The sequence below is a fragment of the Enhydra lutris genome, unplaced genomic scaffold, assembly GCF_002288905.1.
Source record: "Enhydra lutris kenyoni isolate GAN:26980312 unplaced genomic scaffold, ASM228890v2 scaffoldscaffold131, whole genome shotgun sequence".
Classification (NCBI taxonomy): domain Eukaryota; kingdom Metazoa; phylum Chordata; class Mammalia; order Carnivora; family Mustelidae; genus Enhydra; species Enhydra lutris.
In genome coordinates this window covers 1-13,906 of record NW_019154215.1, presented here as the reverse complement: position 1 = coordinate 13,906, position 13,906 = coordinate 1, and the positions used below count along the sequence as shown (strand labels likewise).

Below are 13,906 nucleotides of genomic sequence, written 5' to 3'. Positions count from 1 at the left end.
CCTTTTTCCACCCCAATTCACAATTAGTTGTAGAGGTATTTTCAGATAAATAAGTCTCTCAACAGTAATTCTGCAAATACATTTAAGTGCAGATTCCCACTTCCTATTTTAAAATATTATTTTTCTTATAATTACATAAGTGGTAAATCCTGGTTATAAGGCAAATTCAAGCAACATGGAAAAATGTAACTTCTATACTTCCCACAGCCTTGGTGATATCAATTTCTGTAGTTTGGTGTATGTTTGGTCAAATATATTTAGGAGAATATTATATCAATATCAACATACCATTAATTATTAACACAATATTAATGTATTAATATATAAACATTAATATTGATATAATTGATATTAATACTAGTACTAATATCTAAATTATACATTATTTGAAGACTTATTTTATTTATTTATTTATTTGAGAGAGAGAGAGAGAGAAAGAGTGTGTGTGCATGTGTGTGTGCACATATAAGTTGGGGGAGGGACAAGGGGAGAGGAAGAGAGTCTCAAGCAGACTTCCCAGTGAGTGAGGAGCCAGATGTGGGGCTTGATCTCATGATCCATGAGATCATGTTCGGAGCTGCAATCGAGAGTCAGACATTCAACCGACTAAGCACTCAGGTACCCCTGTTTGAAGAGATTTAAAGCAAGATCTTTTGTAAGAGAGCATCCTTCACACCCAGCTCTTTGAAAATACTGAATGGAATGGGTTGCTCGTTGTCCTGGCAATGCAGAAGAGTCAGAAAAACTAAAGGCTGAGCGTTCCTCAACTTCATCTATACTGCTAGGCCCTGAATCCTCTATTTTCATTAATAGGCCATCCCTTTACATCATTAATTTGAACTGGCTTATGTCTCTCCTTCCAGTAAGTAGAGAAATATACCAAACATCCCCTACAAAGCAGTTCCCCTAAGCTCCACACTCTCCTTTTTTTCCTCATTTTCACAAATAACAAAATTCTCAAAGGGAGGAATATATTCACTCTATTTTCCAATCTCCCTATCATCCCTCAACCCACCCTCGTTTACTGCTTCTCCATTCTGCTGAATCTGCGTTCAAAGAGGTTACTAAGGGGAACATTGTTTTAAAACCTGAAGGAGTTCCTTTCAGCCTTTCTCTATAGTGTAAGCCCATATTTATTTTTATTGTTTCCGATGAAAACAATAAATTCTTTTTGTTTCTGTTGCTGTTGAAGAAAATTGCACACTTGCAATAAAGTCATTGGTAGAAAACAAGGAATCTCCTGTTCCTCCTGACTGGACCATATGAGAATAAGTTGCCAACGTTATGGCCCATAGCTCCTAAATACTTCAGTTTGTATGTCTTATAGATAAGAATATTCTCCTATATAACCATCAAAATCAGGAAGTTATCATTAACAATATTTACCACAAGTGAATAATCTTCAGACCCCGTCCAGGTTTTGCCAATTGTCCTAATAATGTCCTTCATAGCAAAAAGATCCAGGACAGAATCTTGTACTGTATACAGTCATCATACCTCTTTGGTTCTCTATAGTCTAAAAGAATTCCTCAGTTTTGCCTTGACTTTAATGACCTCGACATTTTTGAAGACTGTGGGCCAGTTATTTTGTAGCCTGCATCTTGATTTGGGAATGTCTGATGTTTGTTAAAGATTATACGTAGTGATATTATAGAAGTGATGCTGTGTTTTTCTCATTGCATCCCAGCAGCTAGTGTGCAATTTGGATTTTTCAGTTAGTTAGATGTTGTTCTCTGACCTCTTGATTAATGTTGTCTCCCAGCTTCTCTCACTGTAAAAATAATTCATCTGCAATCGATAAGAATCTAATGCTAACAAATATCCTGTTCCTCATCAAGCTTCAAATTTATTTAAATTATTTATTTAAATGTATTTATTAAATATGTTTATATAGTGGGCTCATGTTTCCTCATGTAATTGAATTAGCTATAATATATCCTACCATTATGTGTTTTGATGCTCACTATTGTTCCTCTTCAGGCTGTTTTTTTGTGTCCTTTGGATATACTTTAAATCTTCTTTGAGTACTTCCTTATTATCTGACACAAGATATCCCAGAGTCATTTTGTATATTCCCCATCCCAGACTTGGAATTAAACATTTATTCAAGAAGCCTTGGTTCATTTTAGTGAGCAAAAGTATATAGAACAAGATAAGCCCTAGGTGGGCCCAACTACTATTGGAGTGTTGCTGCTTCCAGGTTCTCTTAGTGGACAGAGCTAGGGAACACACACACACTCACACACACATATTTTTTACATGTACATTTTTTCCAAGTCTCTGTAAACACCTTGGAAATTGTTGATTCTCACTCATAATTCCAATTTCAATCCAACACTACTGGATTCGTTCTATTTTTCTCCATTTTCATAATTGTAACTCCTTTCTCCAACAATGAGGAACCTGGCTCCCATTTTCCTTAATACATTTACTTGTTTGACCAATCCTTCTTTATGCCATCATAATCACCTGTAAATAGATAATTTCTTGTTGCTGACACCATCCCTTCTCCTGTACTGAAGGCCTTCTCACCTGAATCACACACCTATACCTTGAATAGACCACTGCTCCTACCTCCAACACCATGAACCCACCCTCTTCAAATTTCTTGGGCTCTGACAATTCAGGCCAGCTTTGTCCCTGCAGGACTGAATTAGACTACAATAGAACTTTGTATGCTATTCAAAATTGTTCTGGTGATCTTGGAAGAGCCCATAAGGAACCGGAAATAGGTTAAACTGACTGCACCTGAGTGGTTCAATGTTATGTGTGACTTGTGACAAATTCACACAGAAGAAAAAAAAATTTCTTTTGGAAATAAGACTCTCAGAATCCACCCCCCCAACACTGTTACCAGAAAAGGTCAGACAAGCTAAACATAACTTTCTCAGTTTTGTTACTAAAACTGTATTTGTTTGGAATCCAACTTAAATCCCACAAGTTCAGATAATCTCTGTGCTTTAAAACCATTTTCCTGGTAGGGATTACTTAGTGCTGGGGATTGCAGATTCGATTTATTCTTCTTCTGGACTGGAGGCCTCTGCCTTAGCCATGTTACACCAGATCCTTGGTCAGGTGATGCTGTTCTGATGTGAAACATCAGAGCTTGATGCCCCTCTTCATAATTATTGGGGCAGGAGGTACTGGAACATCGCTGTATGTCTTGCACCTGGCATTGTTCAATATAGGAAGAATAACTCAGAACCCTGGAACAAACTGGGTCCCAATGCTCAATTTAAGTTCTCCTCCGTGAGTGTAGATTAAAGCAAAGTGAAGAACAAAGGTCCAGACTTCTAAATGGAATGTTTCACTATAAGGCTGCTTGAAATGAAGGTCTTCCGGAAGCCATCTGCACAATTTTCCATTTATCCAGGAACTATTTCCCCTCTAAATGTACAAAATCATGTTGGTGTATTGTGTTGGGGTTTACACTGATTAATAAATATTTGAAACTTGAAAAAATTAAAAAAAACCTTTTTCCCTGAGAAAGAGAGATTTAATTTACGGTGACAGTGAACATGATTTTCAGTATTTAAAAGTAATGGATATTTTAGAAACGGATAGCCTATATGAGTAATTTACAGATGAAAAGAACTTATTGACAAATAGGTGGTCTACCAAAATAATTCTGTGGTATAAAATAGATGAATATTTTTAGAGAGCTGAAAATAAATTCCTACAAGTTTAAAAACCCTCTGCTGCTAGTAAGCAAAATTCCCAAAATTAAATGATCAAATGATTTTTCAGGGAGAACATTTAGCTTGATGTTATAACATTGTCCTGACATGAGGAGTTAGTCTAATGTGGCTTGATAATAGAGCTGCTAGGCAAAGTGGATTTTATATTTGACTTGTATGTAGCTTTTTAAAATAATTTTTGAGGGGTGCCTGGGTGCCTCAGTGGGTTAAGACTCTGCTTTTGGCTCAGGTCATGATCTCAGGGTCCTGGGATCAAGCCCTACATCATCCCCCCCCCCCCTGCCTGCCTCCTTGTGATCTCCCTTTCTCTCTCTCTGTCAAATACAAAAATTTATTGAAATATAATTCTACATATCAAAGCATTCTTTTTGTGTGTGTAAACATTATTAAAATGTAAATAAATATCAGTGTTTTTTTCAGAATATTCAGTCATGCAACCATCACAACTATCTAATTTTAAAATATTTTCATTACCCTAGGAAGAAACCCTTTACCCATCTATATTCCACCCTTCCCCCAGCCCCTGGAAACCACTAACCCAATGTCTTTAGAGAGTTGCCTTTCTGGACATTTCATATAATTGGAATCATGAAATACATGGCCTTTTGTGACAGGATTAATTCATTTAGCATGATGTTTACACAAGGTTCATCCTTGCTGTAGCTTGTATCAGTAATTTAATTCTTTTTATTGTCAATTAATACTCCACTGTGTGGTTATATCATATTTTTTTTATCCATTCAGCAGTTGATGGAAATTTGGATAGTTTCTACATTTTGGCTATTATTAGTAATGTTATTTTAAATAAGTTTTAAATATTTAGTACACTTAATCTTAGCCAAAAAGCTGAGAAAAGATTAAATATTTATTTAAATATCTGCTTAACTATCCTACTTTGTGTCAACAAATGTTTTTATTTCTCTTAGGAATAGAATTGTTGCATATGGTAATTCTATGCTTAAGATTTTGAGGAACTGACAAACTGTTTTCCAAAGAGGCTGGACTATTTTATGTTCCCAAAAGCAGTGCATGATCATGGATCCAATTTCTCCACACCCTCTTCAACAAATCCTTCGACCATTTTTGAATTAGATTATTGTTGAGTGGCAAAGGTTTTATATATCCTGGATATAAGTCCCTTATAAAATATGTGGTTTGCAAATATTTTATTCCATTCTGAGGGCTGGGTTTTCATTTTCTTGATGCCTTTTATAACACAAAAGTTTTTAATTTTGATGGAGTCCTCTTTAGCTATTCTTCTTTTGTAATTTGTATTTTTGGTGTCGTATTAGGAAAACATTGCCTGAAAGCAAGGACACAAAGATTTATCTTATGTTTTGCTTTAATAGTTTTATTTTTTTACTTTTAAAATTTAGGTCTATATTCAGTTTTGAGTTAATTTTTGCATATGTTTCAGAGAGGAGTCCAATTTCAGTCTTTTGCACATGGAGATCCAGTTATTCAAACATTATTTGTTGAAGAGACTTTCTTTTCCCCATTGTGTGGTCTTCAATTGTCTTCTAAGTTGATTGTGTTCAGTTTTTCCACTACATAATACAAAAGAAGTAAGTCCTAAAGTCTTCAGATAGTTCAGACAAATATGGAGAAGGAACAGAAAGTACAAAAATATCTGACTGTATCATGGAACAGAAAGAATATGTCATTGTTACTTTGTAATTAAATATTGGTAATATATGTTTAATTCATCCTACTAAATGTATGTTCTTATTTTCAAAAGTCTTACCTTTATGTATTTTAATAATACACAGTAGAGAAGCACTTTTGACAAGAAACACTATTAGGGTGAGGACCTTTGAAAATCTATTCCTTTATATAAACAATGAGAATGCTGACTGAAAAACATCAAAATCAATAAACTCAGGACTTTGGAAATTAACAAAAGGCTGTAACAATTCAAGAAGCCAAGAAAATCAGTCAAATCTAAGTAAGAACTGTGAACTTTGTGACATTTTATCTTGTCCTAGCTTCATCCTCCCCTCCCTAGATCTACTCGATTCTTTAAAATCAGGGGACTGGTAAACACAGTAGATGTGAAATCTAGCAGCATATCAGCTACAGTAGGTGGTAAAACAAACTTGGTACTCCCTCAAAAGCCCTATCCTCAGAGAGCTATTACTATTTGACCTGTCTGGTAGCTTCTTGAAAATCAAGCTGTATTCAAAATGCTTGTCCTAATTGAACATGGCAAGTTGCTCAGTGAAAAAAATTCTTATCTCCAGAGCATCTGTCAAATACAATCCACGGTAATAGTGTAGTGTCATAGCTTCCCAAGGAGGTGCCTTTTAAAAGGACAAACAGGAGTCGCCTTAAAAAAACTTCAGAGGACAATCATGTGTTGTGGCATTGGTAGGGGGTTTTGACAAACTCACACATATTCTAAGGAACTAGAATGCCATGTATAGGTATAGGGCTGTGTACATGCCCAAGACAGATCTGAGAAAGCTGTATTTTATTACCCTTGGCTGATCATGAGGCTTTGTGCAAACAGGAAGTGAAGAATAAGATACTGTTGCAAACTGCCTTCTGAAGGATTGAAGGCGTGCTTCAGCACACACACACACACACACACACAACCACACACAGCCCCTTGGCAAAGACTGGGAGATTTATAGGTGTAAGCCATTTAAGGAGATCTCTGTCCAATCATTAGATGTCCATTAAGCTTACCTACCAAACACTCTAGTGGTCACACATGACAAAGAAAACAGACATTAGAAAATTAGTTTGGAAAGTCACTGAATTAACAAACTAGAACAATAGCAGTAGCAGCAATAATAAACAACTGTAACAACGACAACAACAAGAAAACCCTGGGGAGTGGAGCAAATGTGATTTCCCGAGTTGCCACCTGTTTAAAACATTTAGTTTTCAAAAAAATTATGCAACATGAGAAGAAACAGTTAAGTATGACTTACACGAAAAAAAAAGCAATAGATAGAAACTGTCTCAAATTAAACCGGACATTGGACTTACTAAGAAAAGACTTTAAATCAGCTAAATGTGTTTAAAGAACTGAAGGAAAACATGTCTAAAGAACTAAAGGGAAATATGGAAACAATATCTCATAAGATATAGAATATAAATAAAGAGACATTTCAAAAAAACAACCAAATAGAAATCTTAAAGTTGAAAAACACAGTAACTAAAAGGAAAAATATGTTAGAGGAGTTCAGCTGCAGAAACGAGCTGGCAGAAGAAACTGTGGACTTAAAGATAGGTTAATTGGAATTCTCCAGTGTGAGGAACATGAAGAAAAAAGAATGATGAAAAAATCTACAGAGCCTCAAGAGACTTGTGGGGCATTGTCAATTGTACCAATAGATACATAATGAGAGTCCCAGAAGGAGAGAAGAAAAAGGAGCAGAAAGAATAGTCAAGGAAATAACGGTTCCAAACTTCCTATAGATGGAAACCATTAATATGAATATCCAAGAAGCTCACAAAACTCCAAGTGGGGTAAGCCAAAAGAGATCCACACCTAGATACATCATAGACACTTTCAAAAGCCCAAAACAAAGAGAGAATCTTGAAAGCAGCAAGAAGAAAGTGATGCATGACATAAGGTGATCCTTAATAAGAATAATTATTTTGTTCTTATCAGAAATCATGGTAGTTAAAAGGCAGTGGTATGACATATTCAAAGTGCTGAAAGAAAGACTGTGAACCAGGAATTTGATATCCAGGAAAACTGTCCATCAAAAATAAAGAAGAAATCAAGGTATCCTTAGGTAAGTACAAAATGAGAGAATTCTTTGCTAACGAACCTGCCCTATGAGAAAATAAAGGAACTTTGAGGTGAAATAAAAGAATACTACACAGTAACTAAAATACACACACACACACACACACACACACACACACACAAGATAAAGAGAACCAGTAAAGATAACTGGATAGATAAATATAAAAGACAGTATAAATGTATTTTTATTTATAACTCTTTTCCTCTCTCTTTTTTTTTAAACAAAAAGTCTCACATATTTACTACTCAACCAATCCACTGATACAGAAATATAGTAACAGAAAAATCATTTCTCCAATTAAACATGTCATTGTTCAAGTAGTAGTGATGTTACAAAGTGATAGGATATGAACATGTGGTCTTCCTATAGCATAAATATATGTACTTTCTCACGTGTGATCTCTTATAGACCCAGCATAGTCCTTCTCCAATGCCTCCTCTTGGAGTAGTACCTGATTTTATGATCTTTTTCATTTGAATCTGCTGGGGAATGGGACAATTCTGTTTTTATTTCTTGGGCATGAACGGCTTGATCCTGAAAGTCTTGTGAGAAAAGATGACAAGAATAGTCAATCACATACACCACAATGGTGGAGAAAAGGAGCCTCTCCTTTATTGATTTAAAATTCTTTATTCTTGATTAAATAACTGATTGATAATTGATTAAAATTCTATATAGAATATATACCTCTTAACTTGGTATCTAAGTAATTAGCATAGTAACTGCAATGTATATTTTATAAATTTCACTCATATCTTACAGTAACATTCTTTTTTTCCAGACTGACATATCTAAAATTAACCAATCAATCCACAGGAATGTTACTAGTTTTCTGTAAATATACAATAAAGAAAAATATACCTTGTGATAATGTAAATAAAATTGGTAATTTTACTTAATATAATAAAAAATTTAAAATTAGAAAAAGAAAAGAAAAAAGGAGGTTAGGGATCTGGGGAGGTATTGTTTAAGGGTACAAACTTAGAACTAGTAGATAAATAAGTCCTGGAGAGGTAAGGCACAGCATTGTGATTATAACCAACAATACTGTACTATAAACTTCAAAATTGCTAAGAGACTAGTTTTACTTGTTCCCACCACAAAAACATAAATGATAATTATGCAATGAGATTGAGGTGTTAGCTAATGCTATGGTGGGAATCATACTGCAATATACAAATGCATCAAATCAACACATTATAGAACTTAAACTTACACAATGTCAATTATATTTCAGTTTTAAAAGAAAAGGAGAAAAGTACTAAAGTCAATAATCTAAGTTCCAAACTTAAGAAATCAGAAAAAGAAACAATAAAATAAACCCAAACTAAGCATAAGGGAGAGAGTAATAAAGATAAGAGTAGTAATTATCAAATTGAAAGCAAGAAAACCCTAGAAAATTCAAGTAAACAGAGGTTGGTTCTTCCAAAAATCAATAAAATTGATAAACTTCTAGCAAGACTGACAAAGATAAGAGAACTTACAAATCACCAATCAGAAATGAAGTGGGATATCACCCATTTATTGCAGTCAGTAAAAGGATAAAAAAGGAAATACTACAAATTACTCTATACAAATAAATACAACAATTTATTTATTTTTTTAAAAAAGATTTTATTTATATTTATTTTACAGAGAGAGACACAACGAGGGAGGGAACAAAAGCAGGGAGAGTGGGAGAGAGAGAGAGAAGCAGGCCTCCCGTGGCCAAGCAGGGAGCCCAATGCGGGGCTGGATCCCAGGACTCCGGGGATCGGGATCCCAGCTGAAGGCAGACACTTAACGACTGAGCCACCCAGGCATCCCTAAATAAGACAGATTGATTCCTCAAAAAACACCAACTATCATAACACAATCAAGATGAAATAGGCAATCTGAATAATTCTATAACCATATAAGAAAATGAATTCATAATTTAAAAGCTTTCAAAATAGAAATCTACAGGTCTGGGTGGTTTCCTTATAAAATTCTATCCAAACACTTGAAGAATTAACACCAACTTTACATAATCTTTCCTACAAAACGGAAAAGGATGGCACACTTCCCAACTCATTTTATGAGACCAGTGTTAATCCAATTAAAAAAAAAGAAAAAGTGAAATTAAAGAAACTCTCAGGTCAATATTTCTTATAAACCTAGATGCAAACACCCTTAACGAAATATTAGTAAACCTAATCCAAAAATGTATTAAGAATTATATATCATGGTGAAGTGAGCTTCATTCTGGATATGAAAATCTTGTTCAACAATTCAAAAATTAATCATTATAATCCACCAAAACAGCAGGCTAAAGAATAAAATCCTATGATTATAGTAATTCATGTACAAAAAGTGGCTGTCAATATAAAACACCCATTCATAACAATAAACCTCAAAAAATTGAAATAGAGGGAAACTTTCTCAAGGGATAAAGGGTATTTATAAAAAAAAAAAAACCCTACAATTTACACATATTCAATGGTGGAAGTCTGAATGCTTATGCTTTTTTTCTAATTAGGATCAGGAACTAGGCAAGGATGCTCACTCTCACCTCTTTAATGCAATATAGTCCTGGAATCTAGTCAATGCAATAAGGCAAGAGAAAGACATAAAAGCATGCAAGTTAGAATGAAAGCAAAACGTCTCTCCCTATTTACAGATGACATGATTGTCTTTGTAGAAAATCCCAATGAACCAAGAACAAAAATCCAGAACTATTAAATTAGTTGAGCAAGGAGCCATAATACATGATTAGTGCACAAAAACAATCACATACTAACAATGAACATGAGGAAACCAAACTTAAAAACACAATACCATTTAAAATCACTACGAAGAAAATAAAATATTTAGGTTTACAATTTACTAAACATGTATGGTATCCATATGCAGAAATTACAAAATACTGATAATTTAAAGTAGGCCAAAACAAATGAAGACATACTGTGTTCGCGGATTGGAAGATTCAACATAGTAAAGATGTCAGTTCTCCCCAAATTAATCTATAAGTTTAATATATTATGATAAAATGTCAGCAATGTTTTAATGGACATAGACAAGCTTATTCCAACATTTATACGATAAAACATAAGCCCCTGAAATACTTAAAATGATCTTTGACAGAGAAGAAGAAAGTGGGAGTTCCACCTGGTATTAAGGCTTACTATATAGCTACAGTAATCAAGACAGCGTGATATCAGTAGTGGGAAAGACCCATAGATCAATGAAACAGAACAAAGAACCCCAAAACAGACCCACACAAATATGCTCAACTGATTTTTGACAAAGGTGCAAAAGTAATTTAGTAGAGAAAAAATAACCTTTTCAACAAATGGTCCTAGAGCAACTGAACATCAAAAGAAAAAAACGAACCTTGACCTAAACCTCACACTTGATATTAAAAAAAATTAACTCAAAATGTATTATAGACTTAAATCTAAAACTATAAAACATTTGGAGAAATAGAAGTAAAATTTTGTATCTATGTCTAGGCAAAAAATTTTTAGACTTTACACCAAAAGGAAGATCCATATAAGGAAAAATTTTAAAAATTGGACATTGTCAAACTTAATAATATTTGTTCAATAAAAGACCACGTAAAGAGGATGAAAAGCAAGTTACAGACTAAGAGAAGGTATTTGCACGACATCTGTCTAATAAGGAACAATATCTAAAATACATAAAAATACTCAAAATTTAAATGTAAGCACACAATCTGATTAGAAAATGATAAAAAATGTGAACAGACATTTCACTGAAAAATATATGCAAATGACAAGCAAACATAAAAATTCTTTTTTTTAAGCAAACATAAAAATTCTTTCCATAATTAAACATCAGGGAAATGCAAGCTAAAATCATTCTGAGTTATTACTACATATTTATCAGAATGGCTAAAATAAAAAAAATAGTGACAACACCTATGCTGGCAAGGATGTAGAGAAACTGAATCATTCATATATTGCTGGTGTGGAACTGCTACAGACATACTGGAAAACAGTTTAGCAGTTTTTTATAAAACTAAACAGGTAAGGGGCGCCTGGGTGGCCCAGTGTGTTAAAGCCTCTGCCTTGGGCTCAGGTCATGATCCCAGGGTCCTGGGATCGAGCCCCGCATCCGGCTCTCTGCTCAGTGGGGAGCCTGCTTCCTCCCCTCTCTCTCTCTCTCTGCCTGCCTCTCTGCCTACTTGTGATCTGTCTGTCAAATAAATAAATTTTTAAAATCTTAAAAAAAAAACTAAACAGGTAATTGCAATACATTATCATATCACCCAGCAATTGTACTCTTGGGCATGTATCTCAGAGAAAAGAAAACTTATGTTCACACAAAAAATTTTATACTAATGTTCATAGAAGCTTTATTTGTCTTAGCCAAAATGTGGAATTAGCCTAGATGTTCTCAAACAGGTGAATAAACAATTTGTAGAAAATACATATTACATAATACTACTGAATAATAAACGGGTATGAACTATTAATGCATGCAACAACTTGGACGCAGTCCAGGTATTTATACTGAGTGAAAAAAGACAATCCCCCCAAAGTTACATACTATGTGATACCACTCATATACACATTTGAAATGACAAAATTTTAGAAATTGAGGGATATCTCAGTGGTTGCCAGTTGTTAGTGATAGGGGTGTGGGGGTGGGAGGAATGTGAGTGGGGTTAAAGAGGGATCACTGTGGTTTTGTAGCTATTTACTACCTTAAATATTGTGGTGGATACATGAATCTACACAGGTGATAAAATTGTACAGAAGTTAATACCCACACATACACATAAATAAGTACAAGTAACATTGGGGAAATATGAATAAGATAGGTGGATTAATGTTCATAATTGGGTCAAGGTATTATACTACAGTTTTGCAAAATGTTACCACTGGGGGAGTATGGGAAAACTGTAAGTGGAATGTCTCTGTTTCATTTTGCTACAACTGCATGGGAACCTGTAATTACTTTAATTGAAATTTCAATTAAAAAATTAGAGCTAGATATTCTTCTGAATGGGATAAGGTATTTGCAAATGACATATCCAACAAGGGGCTAATATCCAAAATATATAAAGAACTTACACAACTCAGGTATACAATGTGAAGTTTCAACAATTCTATACATTTCTCAGTGCTCATCATTATAAGTGTACTCTTAATCCCCTTTATGTATTTCATCCCTCTCCCCACCTCCTCTCTGGTACTATCAGTTTGTTGTCTATAGTTTAGAGTCTATTTCTTAGTTTGTTTCTTTCTTTTTTTTCCTTTGCTCATTTTTTCCTTCAAATTCCACATATGAGTGAAATTATATGTTATTTCTCTTCCCCCGATTGACTCACTTCACTTAGCAATACACCCTGTACATCCATGCATGTTGTTGCAAATGACAAGATTTCATTCTTGTTTATGGCTCAGTAATATTCCATGGTGTATATATATATATATATATATATATATATATATATATAACTTTTTCTTAGTCATCTATAGATGGATACCTGGGTTGCTTCCAGATTGGCTATTGTAAATAATACTGCAATAAACAGAAGGGTGCATATATCTTTTCAAATTAGTGTTTTTGTTTTCTTTGGGTATATACCCAACAGTACATTACTGTATCATATGGTAATTCCATTCTTAATTTTTTGAGGAATATTATTACTATTTTCCACAGTGACTGCACCAATTTTCATTCCCAGTACTGGTACAAAAGTGTTCCTTTTTCTCCACATCCTCACCAACCCTTGTCATTTCTTGTGTTTTTATTTTAGTCATTCTGATAGATGTAGAGTAATATCTCATTGTGATTTTAATTTGCATTTTCCTGATGATGAGTAATGTTGAGTGTCTTTTCATGTGTCTGTTGGCCATCTGTTTATCTTCTTTGGAGAAAATGTTTATTCAGTTCCTCTGCCTGTATTTTTAATTGGATTGTTTTTTGGTGTTGAGTTGTATAAGTTCTTTATATATTTTGGATATCCAACCCTTGTTGGATATGTCATTTGCAAATATAACACTGTATGTTAATCATACTTCAAATTAAGTATAACAAATTAAAAACAAACTAGACCTGCTGTCTTCCATTTAGGATAGAAAGTTGGAAAGAATGTACCTCTCATCCTTACAACAAAAGACAGTCTGAAACTTCACAAGTTTTTTGAACCCATAGGGAACTAAGATTACAAGGCAAACATCAACCGAAAATCAGAAAGAAGTCAGTCAGAGAAAGACAAATATCACATGATTTCACTCAGTGTGGAATTTAAGAAACAAAACAAATGAACATAAGGGAAGGGAAAGAAAAATAAGAAAAAAACATAGAGGGATGCAAACCATAAGAGACTCTTAACTGTAGAGGACAAACTGAGGGTTGCTGGAGGGGAGATTGGTGGCATAAATGGGTGATGAGCATTAAGGAGGGCCCTTGGATGAACACTGTGTGTTGTATGTGAGTGATGAAACTGGTTTC

At 34.2% G+C, this 13,906-nt stretch overlaps 1 pseudogene; it reads left to right on the top strand.

The window, feature by feature from the left end:
- The first annotated feature begins 3,051 nt into the window (after positions 1-3,051).
- LOC111139970 lies at positions 3,052-3,297 on the top strand (annotated as a pseudogene).
- Positions 3,298-13,906: the final 10,609 nt, after the last annotated feature.